This window comes from Megalops cyprinoides, chromosome 20 (genome assembly GCF_013368585.1).
Source record: "Megalops cyprinoides isolate fMegCyp1 chromosome 20, fMegCyp1.pri, whole genome shotgun sequence".
Lineage (NCBI taxonomy): Eukaryota > Metazoa > Chordata > Actinopteri > Elopiformes > Megalopidae > Megalops > Megalops cyprinoides.
The window spans coordinates 409,485-424,543 of record NC_050602.1 but is presented as its reverse complement, the minus strand read 5'-3'; the positions used below and the strand labels follow the sequence as shown (position 1 = coordinate 424,543).

Sequence of the window (15,059 nt, the reverse complement as noted above, 5' to 3'; positions counted from 1 at the left end):
TGTACTCTCAGCCCTGACCACACAAGGAATGGAAAATAACATGCTATCAAACCCCTGTGAGAGCTGTTAGCACATCACCTGTCAGTCGTTTTCATAATGACTCTTGTTTTAAGTCAGGATGAACCTATGCTTTATTCCTTTAAAACAGATTTATTCAAAAGCCATGCCTGTCAATCTGGATAATGTCAATCATCCAGCTTGCCATCAAATCCATCAAAACCCTTGTGTTTCAAAACACTGGTCCTGCTTTTCAGGACCCTCAGCTGTTGGGCTCCATGCACTTGCTCATGCATACTGTCTGATGTAGAGCAGGCACAAATGTGGCATATGACTTACATATGCAGCACAGGGCATTTACACTCACCAAACTTAACCACACAGAACAACTACTCCCTCGGGTAGACATAAAGTGTCAAAAATTCAGACATAGAGCCATTGGGAAAAAAGTTTGTTTGGCGATGCGTTAGTAATACAAAATGAAAAATAACGGAATCTCTTTTCTTTGAAAAAACCTGGCCTCTAGGTCCGGTGAGCAGTGGCTGTCTATTATTTTGCTGTTAGAACACCAGCCCTCAAGCACATAAACACATAGTCCCCCCCCTTTGCTCTTACCGGAGGCTTTGTTCCGGTCGTGGTGATGGATGGTCCTTCCTGCTAGCTCCACCGTAGCGTCGGGGATTTGCGAGTGCAGCCAGGTTTCCGTCACAATCAACAGACAACACTCACAGATGAGGCAGTTGTAGGCAATCTGTGACTGTAACTCATCCATTTTGTTTGCGAGGGATCTGGCGTTTGTGAGGAAAATAGATGGTAGCGGAGGTTTGTGCGGTTGCTTCCTTAGTTGAGCTAGCAGTCTGGCTCTGCATCCCCGCTTTTGCTTCCTCTCTCTGCGCTGCCTCCGTTGCCTGCTGGGCCTGACAACGATCCACAGAGCTCCCGGCAGTCTCGCTATCTCCAGTGGGATGTTATGAATCCGTGTGAAGGCACTTGTGACTTCAGTGTTAAGCTGAAGTCCAATGCCTATCAATTCCTGACGACTGTAGGTTAAGTTTCCATGACAAAACAAGACAAGCAACAAGTAGAAACACAGTAGAGAGCCTTGAGCCACTGCATCCGTACACACCGCCATTTTAGCAACTTACACAAACACAGGTAGACCATGCAAACTCCACACAGAAAGGACCTGAGACAGGTGGGATTTGAACCCACGACCTTCTTGCTGTGAGGCAACAGTGCTAAGCCACCATGCTGGGGATATGCTTTGCCAAATGGAGATCTCAAGACAAAATGTGAATATCCCCCAAATAATGCTAACAAGAAACAACACGATTGCTCAAGCTTTTTTTCCCTTTCCTTTCTTCCACATCCCTAGTCATGCCAATGGGTTTGAGCACCATATCATTTTATAAAATGGATGCGTAAAGGGCTGAACTCTCCTTACAGTGCATTCAGAAAGTATTCAGACCCCTTCACATTTTATGTTGCAGCCTTATGCTAAAATCATTTAAATTCATTTTTTCCCTCATCAATCTACTCAATACCCCATAATGACAAAGCAAAAACAGGATTTGAGAAATTTCTGCAAATTTATTAAAAATAAAAAAACTGAAATATCACATTGACACAAGTATTCAGACCCATAACTCTGTACTTAGTTGAAGCACCTTTGGCAGCAATTACAGCCTCGAGTCTTCTTGGATATGATGCAACAAAGCTTTACACACCTGGATTTGGGGATTTTCTTTCATTCTTCTCTGAAGATCCTCTCAAGCTCTGTCAGGTTGGATGGGGACCGTCGGTGGACAGGCATTTTCAGGTCTCTCCAGATATGTTAAATTAGGTTCAATTCTGGGCTCTGGTTGAGCCACTCAAGGACATTCACAGAGTTGTCCCTAAGCCGCTCCTGCGTTGTCTTAGCTGTGTGATTAGGGTCATTGTCCTGTTGGAAGGTTCACCTTCAGCCCAGTCTGACGTCCTGAGCACTCTTGAGCAGGTTTTCATTAAGGATATCTCTGTGTTTTGCTCCATTCAGCTCTCCCTCAACCCTGACCAGTCTCCCAGTCCCTGTCGCTGAAAAACATAGCATGATGCTGCCACCACCATGCTTCACCGTTGGGATGGTATTGCACAGGTGATGAGTGGTGCCTGGTTTCCTCCAGACATGATACTTAGAATCAAGGTCAAACAGTTCAATCCTGGTTTCATCAGACCAGAGAATCTTTTTCACAGTTTGAGAGTCCTTTAGGTGCTTTTTTGCAAACTCCAAGTGGGCTTTCATGTGTCTTTTACTAAGGAGAGGCTTCTGTCTGGCCACTCTGCCATAAAGCCCAGATCGGTGGAGTGTTGCAGTGATGGTTGTCCTTCTGGTAGTTTCTCCCATCTCCACACAGGATCTCTGGAGCTCAGCCAGAGTGATCATCGGGTTCTTGGTCACCTCTCTTACCAAGGCCCTTCTCCCCCGATCACTCAGTTTGGCTGGGCAGCCAGCTCTAGGAGGAGTGCTAGTTGTTCCAAACTTCTTCCATTTAAGAATTATGGAGGTCACTGTGCTCTTGGGAACCTTCAATTCGGCAGAAATGTTTTGTAGCCTTCCCCAGATCTGTGTCTCGACACAATCCTGTCTTTGAGCTCTGCAGGCAGTTCCTTCAACCTCATGGCCTGGTTTTTGCTCTGATATGCATTGTTAGCTGAGAGACCTTATATAGACAGGTGTGTGCCATTCCAAATCATGTCCAATCAATGGAATTTACCACAGGTAGACTCCAATCAAGGTGTAGAAACATCTCACAGGGCTTAAAGCAACACATTTTTCTGAGCCTGAAATGTTTTTTTTTTTTTGGGCCGCAGGTACATTTAACGTTACCACATCAGCTTTAATTCAAAATTGTAAAACAAAAAAAAATACAATTTTGTATTACCGTGCTCAAATTAAAAGTGCTTCCATTTTCCTAAATGCTATTAAAAATGAAAAGTGCACCCTCAATAAAAGTTGGTCGAGTAGCAAGATGGTGTGTTACAACTTTGTCAAAGTCATCATCATAGCATCGGACCAATACATTGAAAATTCTGTCCATGTTGCGCTTTGTGGGCGCGTCAACGTTATGTGAAAACATGTTTTGACAGCTTGTGCGCTAAACATTGCCTAATAATGTGACAGGCAATGTCGTGAGTGGATAGGTAGCTAGCCTGTGTATTTGACACGCTAAGTTTGGAGAGTGCTATTCTGTCCTGTGAAGTTTTGCACAGATCACCTAGGGCTGGCGCTATCCTGAAAGACAGGTCATGTTCCGCTATAAATGCAGACTTTATGATTAAATGGATGGATGAAGCTGCAATAGCTATGGTGGCCAGAGCTCCTGGCAACGTTGACGTATAACGAAGAGCTCGAACAGCTGCTTTGTGTGAGGGATCTGTATCATGCCGAGACAATACCTTTTGCCGCTTGTCCCATACTGTATTTTTTTTGAACACACAGTGCCACATGCCACATCCCCACATGCGTCTCGAGTGACCACTTGTGATCGCTGCACATGGTTCTGCACATCACAGTATTCATGCAAGCCTTACTGGAGAACAATTTTCCATTTATTGAAACAGCTTAGTGTAATGAATGAGATCACACAACACTGTACCGCCTCACCTTGTTTGCTTGTGCTTGTACTAAATGAAAGTCCTTTCCATATGCTTTTAGTCCTTCTTCAAAATTTCGACATTCCTCCTCCGTCCATACCGACATGTGTGGATTAAACGTCACAGGATTACCTGCACATGAAATCTGAGTTCTCATATTCAGATTTCATGTGTAGGTAATACAGTAAACAAACCACATGCTTAATGTGATGCGTTGCCTGCTGGCCAACTTGTCAGAGTAGTTAATAGCATGTGATTTGTTTACTGTATTACATGCACATCAAATCAAATGACTGCTCTGACAAGCTGGCCAGCAGGCCAGAAGCAGTTAGAAATGCAGCAGTAAAAAAATGCAGCCCTGTTACCTTTCTCATTGTCTTTGTATTTGGAAAGCCCAGCTGGTGATTCAGCCTGGTACATGGAGCCCACCATGATCTCCTGAAAGGCACAAACCAAACAGCCACATCTCATGTTATTCACATGGGGTATTCGCAGTTCAGTGCTACTGTCTCACCATCATGCCAATCCAATCAAAAATATTCCCGTTTTTAATTTCAAACCCAAAAGGTGCATTCTAAGAGCACCTGCCCTCCTGCCACCCTCTTGTTCGATTTCAGGTGGATGTGACGACACTTCGTGGTCAAATTCAACAGTTAATTCAGCCTGCTCTTAAGTGAGGATGCCGCATGTTCCCAAAGCCAGACTGAAAAGTCACCTACTTTCAAAGTAGCTGGACCTTAACTCCCCCCTCCTGAATACCCAAGAGTAAAGATTCACACTCCCACCCACTGCACACATTTAAGCAACTCAGCACAGACTTATGGCAAGACTCTTACGACAACTGAAGACATTTCAAGAAAGGCTTAATGTTTAGATTTCCTGCGACTTCATATTTGAAACTTTGATCAAAAAATAAAATTAAACACCACAGAAATATAATTATGAGCTTTTCAGACAAAAGCAGGGAATATTCAGTGGTTCATTCAATACTGGTACCCATGGCAATTCTTCTGTTTATCTGTGCCAAAATAAGCTGGGTTGGTGAAAGTCTTGCTATGGATACGTCTTCTCCAATCCCTTTTTCACTCACTTTTGTGCAATTTAAGTCACAGACTGAATATAGCCTTAGCATATTACACACCTTACTGCTGTTTCCCGCATGCTCCACATCATCATTTTCCTCATCATCATCCTCTTCCTCAGGGGACCCCCCAGTACCATAACCATACCAATCAGAGCAAGCTTGTACTGTCACTCAGGAAAGCAGTGAGCTCTCTCAGAGTATGGTTCTTCTTACTGGCTGAGCAATGCACAAAGGCTACACTCCAGGGAAATATGAATTGAATCCGTCTGACAGCTGTTAAAGCAAAGCACCTGTTTGGAATCGCTGATTATGCACTAGGCTCGTCTTGCCGTGACAACCTCTGCATTTGCATAGGAGAGCTTAGGTGGGAGGAATGCAATCCTGCAATAAGCTCATACACACTTTACACACTGCAAGTCACACAGTGCACTACAATGGAGCAGAACCTCACTGAACGACTGGTGCTACTCCCATGTCGCCATCTTGCAGCGGCCTGACAAATCACAAGATGCACAAGAATGACCCCTGGTGGAGTAAAGTCAATTTGTTCTGCCACTGTGGGATCCTAGCTGTTGTCAGCATATGACTTGCTATTACGGTTTTATCTGGTGACCTTCTCACTGAAAACAAAACAGCACAATGCACCCTACTAATTATTAATAATGTTGAAGCATAATGACAAAGGGCTTCCTACAAGTGCTGTATCACTTAGAAAGTAATCTGTGTGGAACCCTTTCGGAAACAGGCCGAACGTGCATGGCTCACCCTAGTAAGATCTTCGATCTCGTTACTGGAGTTGGTCTCCCCGCTACCTAACTAGCTAAATTACTGAGCAGCTAGCTATAGTTAGCTGAATGAATATTACTCCTTAAGGTTGGACGGCTAGCTAAACACGACAGGTACGATTACCACAAACATTATCTGATTTCCCTCGTTTATACACATTTCACTAAAAATGAAGCTATAATGATTTCCCGACACAAATGCATGTTTGTGCTTCTTCCTTACCTCTGCCATGTTGACTGTGCTAGCGTCATTGCTGGGCCGCGGACTGACTATCACACGGAACTGAACAGGGCCTCTCAACATGTATCATCTCACTCAAATGCTTAACTCACATTATCAGTCTGCGAGTGAGACCGTGAAAAAAACTGCTTAGGCAATTAAATTTCTAATATGGGAAAAGCCAGTTTACTACAAACATCCTACACCAGTTTAGGAGGAGGATGTCAATGAATCACAAACGCGAGAGGTTGTGTAGTAGTAACTGTCTTTTACTACAGCAGAAATTTACACAAGGGTCTGACTGCAGACCTATGGGGCGAGTGGAGCTCCACTCTCGAACCGGAAGTACGTCACCTCCACTTGAGATAGTAGACACTTGAGGTAGACAAAGTTTTTACTGTATATGAGACGAAGGCATCGAAAGTATTTTTGTATTTTTCCCCAGCAATTTGCACTACTTACATTAAAACATTAAAACATCACAATACGTTTAACCTACGTATTTTGACTTTGTTCATGTTTTTTCTGCATACAGTTCAACTAGCCAATGTAACATTCCATACATTTTAGAGTATAAACATATTAACAACACACTTGTTCATTCATTTATTCCTTTCTTATCTTTAGAAATATAAAAACCACTGAAGTAATAGAACAACAACAATAGAACAACAATTGAAAAGGACAAGAAAACAGAACGGGTTTGAGGGATGAAAGGGAGTCAGTTATTGTTCAAGGCCTCCGTCATCTAAATCGCAGTCCCAGCTGCAGTATCCAGGGTGGTCATCTGAAGAGTAAAACCCCCAAAGGACTCCCCGCTGACCATTTCCCCGGTAGCCAACCCCACAGTCTTTGTAAAGCCTGCTACACTGCACCTGGAAGTGGTGTAGGGCTTCCTGTAGGTCTCTTTGTGCTTCACTGAAAGAGTGTTCCACTTCACTACACCTGTTCAGTTCAGTGTCAAAACACAATTATGACAGAGCATGAATTCACACAATTCAGACAATAAATGAACAAATCTCTAACTAGGCTGATCTTCCTCTGTCAAAATTAAATTTTTTGCACAACTACATTTATAATAGTCCAAGGAGTAGTCAAACTTTTCATGTTAGAGAGGGGAAAGGAGGAGAGTGAGAAACCTAGCCTAGCGGCAGTACCTAATATTGTAATTAAAAGACATACTGCGCACCACTTCGACATTTACCGGGAAGTGGAGGTGACGTACTTCCTGTTTGAGAGTGGAGCTCCACTCGCCCCATGGTCTGCAGCCAGACCCTTCTCGAAATTTAGAGGCAAAACCAGAGCCGAGAGCTTCTGGGGCACAGGGTTAACATTATAACCAATAACACTCCTGGCGCTATACCAAAATAACATTGAGAATATATTTTCCAGAATAAGTCATGATACAACAACAAATTTTTGCAGCCATACTGCAGCGGCGTTAAATAGTAAACCCATCTGTGTGATTTTTCAAAATAATTCTTGGGAGATGTTTGCGCTCTTACACTGTGTGTGATATAGACAATTAAAGTACTAAGGGCATCCATAAAAGGGATCAATACTGATAAAATATTCCAATGATACAGGCCTATTGCCTCTTTGCTTCTAAACATTTTCACTAAAGGGTCTACATGTTGAATTGGTGTTTGGTGTGATGTAACTGTAGTCCTTTTCAGTTTTGGCATTGGGAAATAGTATTGTTACAGGCCCTAGGTGGTAAATTTGGTGTTGAGCCACCACTGAGGTGTGAATTTACCATTGTGATTTCATATTTAATTTTTTAGGTTAGGCTATGACATGAAGCTGTGATTTTTCAATGTTGTGTCAGCAGTGTTTTAGTTCAAATTATTATAATGGTTTTAAATGTTGCTCTGTTTGATATTACACAAGGTGCCTTCTTGATAAAGTCTCGGTTGCAAAAGAGTTTCTCCATCTTCCTGATAAAAAAGGTTAAATATTACCACAAATTAAGTGAAATTTATTATCTTTGCTCCAACACTGCTCCCCCCAGCTTTCCTGCTGTGTGAAAATGGGTTACTTTCCATCAGTCAAGATTTTAAGAGTACAAATTCAGTTGTTGATTCAGTATGTTTTAATAATTACATGAATGTTTTATATAGAGGTGCACTTATTTAGGTGTAATTAAGGGGGTTGTGTTTTCATTCTGTCTGACAGTTTGGCATCAGAAACTAAATGTAATTGCATCAATTCTGTTATTTTCATTGAACGTCCAGATCAACATATTCTATAACAGGTTGATAAAGTGTGGCTATTAGATGGTTATTTCAGGACAAGTTAATGATTTTTGTCAAGCACACCTTGTACAGCATGTTGTTGAATGCATTTCAGTCTCCATACTGCTGGTACTTTGAGTTTCCCATTTTCTGTTCCTTTTCATTAAATTTGCGTCTTCTCATGCTGTAACAAAGATGTGTGTTATCATAATGTTATCCTGCTGGTAGCAATGAAATAACTTCTTTTAGTAAAAAACAGTAAACTTTGTGGTAAGTTTATTAAGTGTTTTTCTTTTCTGGATTTTGATTAATGGAGGGACATCACTAATTGAAAGGCATGCGTGGGAAACATGACAGAGACATCTTCAGAGCAGTTATTAACACCAGGTGATATTGTAACCAGTGAAAACCTTGCCTACACACAGGGTGTGAAATACAGGGCTCTCAGGGGTCCGAGACCCCTTAATTGACACTTGAGACCCCCTGAAAGCCTCAACAGCAAAATTTTCGGGGGTCTCTGCAAAAATCTTTAAAAAATTATTTGTCACTTGTAATTGTCACTAAAAATGTCTTTTAACCCTTAAAGCTCGACAGACGCAGCCTGCGTCCAAATTCACATCCCTTCTCGGTTGAATTGCTCACAAAGTATTCATCGCTTACGATGCTAGTTGCTTGTCTATGCGACGAAGTGTTGGCGAGAAAAATTATTTTGAATTTACATTAAATTTAATCATAGTTACAATCTGTATACAGCTCTGCGTCCACCTCCACACCCATTAGTCTTGTTTGAATTACTCATGAACTCCTCATTGCATAGATATGGAACACATAGCCTACCACAAGAAAGAGTGGTACCGAAGCTTTGTAATGATGCTAGTCACATATTTGTACATACCAAAGTAATCGCGTTATGAAGACATCAAACGTCTGCAAAGTAATATCCTATCGCTTCATAACATACCGCATATCAAAATAAACAGCAGAACTTACCCTTTCCAATCATACTAGTTGTTTCTCTGTGCGACAAAACATAAATGGTATATCTAACAGTTATTTAACATTTAAAAAAATATTTTATATATTTTAAATGCCATTTTTTCAACAATATGTCTTCAATTTATTTAATTTTTAGTGACAACCATTGTCAAGAAAGTTTGGTGTTTTACCACAGAAAAATCTACTGTACGGCCTGTGGTATTTTCGGGGGGTCGTGAGCCACCAATGCCAAAGTTGGCCCCCGGCACCCAACTCAGGTTCCCCAAATAGATCCTCCCGCCAAAAACAACCAGGACACAGGAGTACTGGTACAAAAGCTTTATTATAAGTCTAAAAAAAAAAAAAATCATGCAGGGACAGCTCACGCTCTGCTGACACCCAACCCCCCCCCCCCCCCCCCCTTCTCTATGGCGCAGCGCGGCAGCAACTGTTGGTTTACCTCCCGGCAGTATTATTATTATTATTATTATTATTATTCTTTCTTGCATCTTGTGATACATCTATAGAACTGGGTCCAAACAATGGTCCTTGGGTGCTATACGATAGACTGTCTTTCATGTAATGGAGAGTACCCTCTGCAAAATGCACACTGTTCCTAGGAGGTTATCTTTTGTACTTATTGGATGTTGATGTTGCTTGGAATCCTATTGATAAATTTTTCCAAGCCTTTTTTTTATAAGTCCTAGAGCTCCTATAACCACTGGTATAATCTCTGTTGACATTTCCCCCTTTTTATTGCAATCTCAGTATCCTTGTACTTAGTTTCTCAGTTACCTTGACATGTGTTTCTTTCTGATGGTACAACTATATCAATATACAGTTTCTTTTGCTGTTCATTCTGATAACAGTGTCTGGTCTGTACGCACTTATCTCTCGTTCAGTATGAATTGGCATATTCCCATGAGATTGTAACTCCATTAGATTCAATCACAGTATTGGGTTGGTGTTGGTACCACTAGTCTGTTGTTTCAGTATTGTATTCCTTGCAGATCTTCCAGTGCAGATACGTTGCTATTTTGTTGTGTCTTGAAATACATTCTGTTTTTGCTAATTCCGGACCGCCTGAGATAATGTGTTCAATGGTTTAGTCATAACCTGGCTCGGTTAGGACCCAGCCAGGACCCAAACCCGTAGTATTCGCCGACACTACTTTTCGACACCCTCGCAAAAACTACGTAAGTAGCCACTAGTTACGTACGATGGCTTCTCGCAGCTCTGTTTCTCCAATCCTTAGCTCTCCTCCCTCTCGCTATCTCCCCTGCTCTGTGTGCAACATGTTTAGTTATTCCTTCTCCGCCATTACTACCAACTTCACCTGTGTTAAATGCGAGCTTAACGCTAGGTTGACGGAGAAGATAGCAGAATTAGAAGCACGCATCCGCACCTTATACGAGATTAAAGCTAGTGAAAAGTTTATCGAATCCTTTTCAGTACCGGATGCGTCAATTAGCCTTTCCCCTAGTTCAACCCCGGCAGAGCCTTCGCAGCAAGGCGAGTGGGTTACGGTTTGGGAAAATAGACGCAAGCGCAAGCCCCCGGTGCACCACCAACCCTCGGTTCATGTTTCCAACAGGTTCTCCCCCCTCAGTAACACACCTGCTGAGAAACCTGTTAAAAGAGCCCTGATTATTGGCGATTCTATTCTTAGAAACGTGAACGTAGAGACACCAACGACCATAGTCAATTGCATTCCTGGAGCCAGAGCTTCCGACATTGAAGCCAATTTGAAAGTGCTGGCTAAAGCTAAAGGTAAAAGTAAAGCGAAATACTCAAAAATTGTTATTCACGTCGGCGCTAACGATGTTCGCATGAGGCAATCGGAAGTAACAAAGTTAACTATTAAATCGGTGTGCAGGATTGCCAAACAAATGTCGGATTCAGTAATTTTCTCTGGCCCCATCCCCATGCGGCGCGGTGACGAGATCTATAGCAGATTAACGTCACTTAATCGTTGGTTGTCTGAATGGTGCCCCTCTAACAACGTGGGTTTTTATAGATAATTGGCACAAGTTTTGGGGGAGGCCTGGTCTTTTAAAACGAGATGGCATCCACCCCTCGAGGGAGGGTGCAGCTATCATCTCTAGTAACATGGATCATAGTCTGAATTCCACTAAACCTTGATTTATCAGGGCCAAGGCCAGGCAGCAGACTTTCTGTCCTACACAGATGTCTGCTTTTTCCCTGGAACCACCACTTAAAAATCCCATAGAGACAGTGTCTGTTCCACGACCCTCCATCCCAAACTTCTTAAAAACATCCAGTAGGGGCATTTGTGCTGATAATTTGATAAAAATTAAGTCTGCCAAACCTGAAAGTACTACCTGTAGACAAATGGTCCTTAAGATTGGGTTAATAAATATCAGATCGCTACAACCTAAAGCTTTATTAATAAACGAATTGATTACTGATCACATCACCAATTTGATATCTTATGCCTGACTGAAACATGGCTCAAACCTAATGACTTTGTTGCTCTCAACGAATCAACTCCTCCCAGTTATTGTAATCACCAGGTCCCTCGACCTACTGGTAGAGGTGGCGGCGTTGCTGCTGTACACAGCTCCAAACTCTGTGCCACCCTTAAACCTGGCTATAACTTCCATTCATTTGAACTATTAGTACTTAGCTTTGCACATCTTGACAAGACTGCATTTCAGCTATTTACCCTTGTTATAGTTTACAGGCCACCTGGCCCTTACAGTGTTTTCTTATCGGAATTTGCCAATTTTCTATCTGACCTGGTTGTCAATATAGAAAAAGCTGTAATAGTAGGCGACTTTAATGTCCGTATGGATAATGAACATGACCCGTTCAGAACAGCATTTTTGTCCATCATCGAATCCATTGGACTCTATCAAGCTGTGGACAAACCCACACATTACCGCAACCATACTCTTGATTTGGTCCTCACATATGGAGCAGACATTAACCAGGTGGAAATCATGCCACACAATCCTGTGTTATCCGACCACTATCTCATCTCTTTCAATTTACCACTAACGTGCTTCACATACTCGGAGCCTAGATTTTCTTCCAGGCGCACATTTTGCTCTCTTACAGCAAATGCCTTTATCGACGAGCTCCCTACATCATACTACCTGCACAACGAAATCTCCTCTAGTTTATGTTCAAACCCTAGCTCAACTGAAATTAATCTACTCGCGGACAGAATTGACTCTACTTTGCGTAAAACTCTAGATGCCGTTGCTCCCCTCAAAAGGAAGAAAATCACAGACAAGAAGCTAGCACCTTGGTATAACGACCATACTCGTGCTCTCAAACAAGCCACACGAAAACTCGAAAGAAAATGGCGCTCCACCAAATTACAGGATTTTCTCCTGGCGTGGAAGGAAAGTCTCCTAAATTACAAGCATGCCCTCACAGCTACCAGATCCAAATATTTCTCTACTCTTATTGAGAGAAACAAGGACAATCCTAGGTACCTGTTTAGCACTATCGACAGATTAACCAAGAGTCCTGCATCAGTTAACCCTACCATACCAGCAATTTATAGTAGCAGTGACTTCATGAACTTCTTTGATAGTAAAATCTTAAAGATAAGAGACACAATACAAAAATTCTCATCAACTTCTGGTTCCTGCCTGGCCAGTCCCATTCCAGATTATGTAGGCATGTCTATTAGGCCCACCTCGCGCTTTGACTCTTTTATACCCATTGAATTTGGCGACTTTTCTTCTCTTCTCAATTCATCTAATAACTCTACCAGCCAACTTGACCCCATACCAACTGGCTTCCTAAAACAGCTATTGCCTGCAATTGGCACACCACTATTAAATCTTATCAATGCCTCTCTTATGTCTGGACACGTACCTCAGCCCTTCAAAGTAGCAGTTATCAGGCCTATTCTGAAAAAGCCTAATCTTGATCCCAATGACCTGTCAAACTATAGGCCCATCTCGAACCTTCCATTCCTCTCAAAAATTCTGGAAAAAGCAGTATCAAAGCAACTCTGTACCTTTTTACACTCTAACAACATTTTGGAAGTTTTCCAGTCCGGATTTAGACCTCACCACAGTACGGAAACCGCTCTCCTAAAAGTGCTCAACGACCTTCTACTCTCCTGTGACAATGGCTGTATCTCTCTTCTTGTGCTACTAGACCTAAGTGCAGCCTTTGATACCATCGATCATTGTATCCTCCTTGACCGCCTCAAAAACCTGGTTGGCATAAGTGGACAGGCCCTATCTTGGTTTAGGTCTTATCTATCAGAACGATATCAATTTGTCTCCATCAACAACGAATCCTCCGCTCGTTCCAGAGTAAAATATGGTATACCTCAAGGATCTGTGCTTGGACCTCTGCTCTTCTTGTTATACATGTTGCCTCTTGGCGATATCATCCGTAAACATGACATTAATTTCCACTGTTACACGGATGACACTCAGTTATACATATCAGTCAAACCCGATGTCCCTCTGAATATTTCAAACATGGAGGCCTGCCTAACAGATGTAAAGAATTGGATGGCCCGAAACTTTCTCCTCCTTAACCCGGACAAAACCGAAATATTGGTCATAGGCCAAAATTCAATCAGGAGCAAACTCACTCATTTTACACTGGACCTTGATGGTGTCTCCCTTGCCCCGAGTGCAGCCATCAAAGACCTTGTTGTTGTTATTGATCCCGAGCTCTCTTTTGAAACTCACATAACTAACACCTCTAGGACTGCCTTCTTCCATCTGAGAAATATTGCTAAAATCAGGAAAATCGTATCAATTAACGACGCTGAAAAACTAATCCATGCCTTTGTAACATCCAGATTAGACTACTGTAATGCCCTCTTGTCAGGATGTGCAAACGTCTCATTAAAACCCCTTCAGCTGGTGCAAAATGCAGCTGCTCGAATCTTAACTAAAACTAAACGCTTTGAGCACATCACCCCAGTTCTGGCCTCTCTCCATTGGCTACCTATTAAATACCGGATCATTTTTAAAATACTCTTACTCACATTTAAGGCTTTAAATGGGCTTGCCCCCCCCTATCTTAAGGACCTTCTTCATCCATATCTTCCGCAGAGAGCCCTTCGCTCCCAAAATGCCGGGCTTCTCACCATTCCAAGAGTGGGCAAAACTACTGTAGGCGGTAGAGCCTTTTCCTATCAAGCCCCTCTCCTGTGGAACAGTTTACCCTCTGAGATTCGGGGAACAGACTCTCTCTCCACCTTTAAGTCTAGGCTCAAAACATATCTATATAGTAAATCCTTCAGCTGAGGGACATGGCCTGGTGCTGGCGTGGATCATAGAGTCTCTGGTGGACTAAGTGGTCATTGCGTTCATGGACCCTGTGCCGTGATCTGGTGTTGACTGTCTTAGGGTCGCTCTCATGACTATGCCGGTCCCTTGCCTCCCGTCCCCTAGGTATGCTGCCATAATGTTAGCCTGCCGGGGTCTTTCCTTGTTGCACACCTTTTTCTCTGCCCCTCCTCTCCTGCCTCTCTGTTCTACATCCCTGCCATTCTTATCATCCACTAACCACTGTTTTCTGTTTGCTTCCTATTCCCTGCTCCGGGCTCCTGTCCGGAGCTGTAGCCCAAGCGTCTCATCCTGTTTTCCAGTCCTGCTATCTCGCTGCCCTGCCCATCAAAGCCAACTGCATTCCAAGACCCGGACATCCTAGGAGACATTCTTATAATTACTCTACTGTTAACTACTATTGTTCTATCTGCCCAGTGCCGGCCAGAAGCAGATGGGCCCCCCCATGAGCCCGGTTCTGCTCAAGGTTTCTTCCTGATAGGGAGTTTTTCCTTGCCACTGTTGCCTTAGGCTTGCTCTCAGGGGGTCTCAGGCCTGGGAACAATGTAAAGCTGCTTTGTGACAACTTGTGTTGTAAAAAGCGCTATACAAATAAAAATGAATTGAATTGAATATTCATCACAGATCCTGCATGGATCTGTTCCATCTTTGGTTATTAGATGGTGGTAGGATCTAGTGGCAAGCTCTGGTCTTGGGCAGCAATGATCAGTCCTTCTTTTCTGCTTTCAGTCCATGGCTTTTGATCGAATAATTGGTCTTTTGCGTGTCCATGTCTGCTTCTTTTATTGTTTTTGGGTATTTCCCATGCATTGCTTTCTCCTCCCAGTTTTCTTGTAG

At 42.7% G+C, this 15,059-nt stretch overlaps 1 protein-coding gene across 1 annotated transcript in view; it reads left to right on the top strand.

The window, feature by feature from the left end:
* Nucleotides 1-15,059, top strand: part of LOC118795347 (UDP-N-acetylglucosamine/UDP-glucose/GDP-mannose transporter) — a 38,615-nt gene that overhangs the window by 21,015 nt on the left and 2,541 nt on the right. The window lies entirely within an intron of this gene.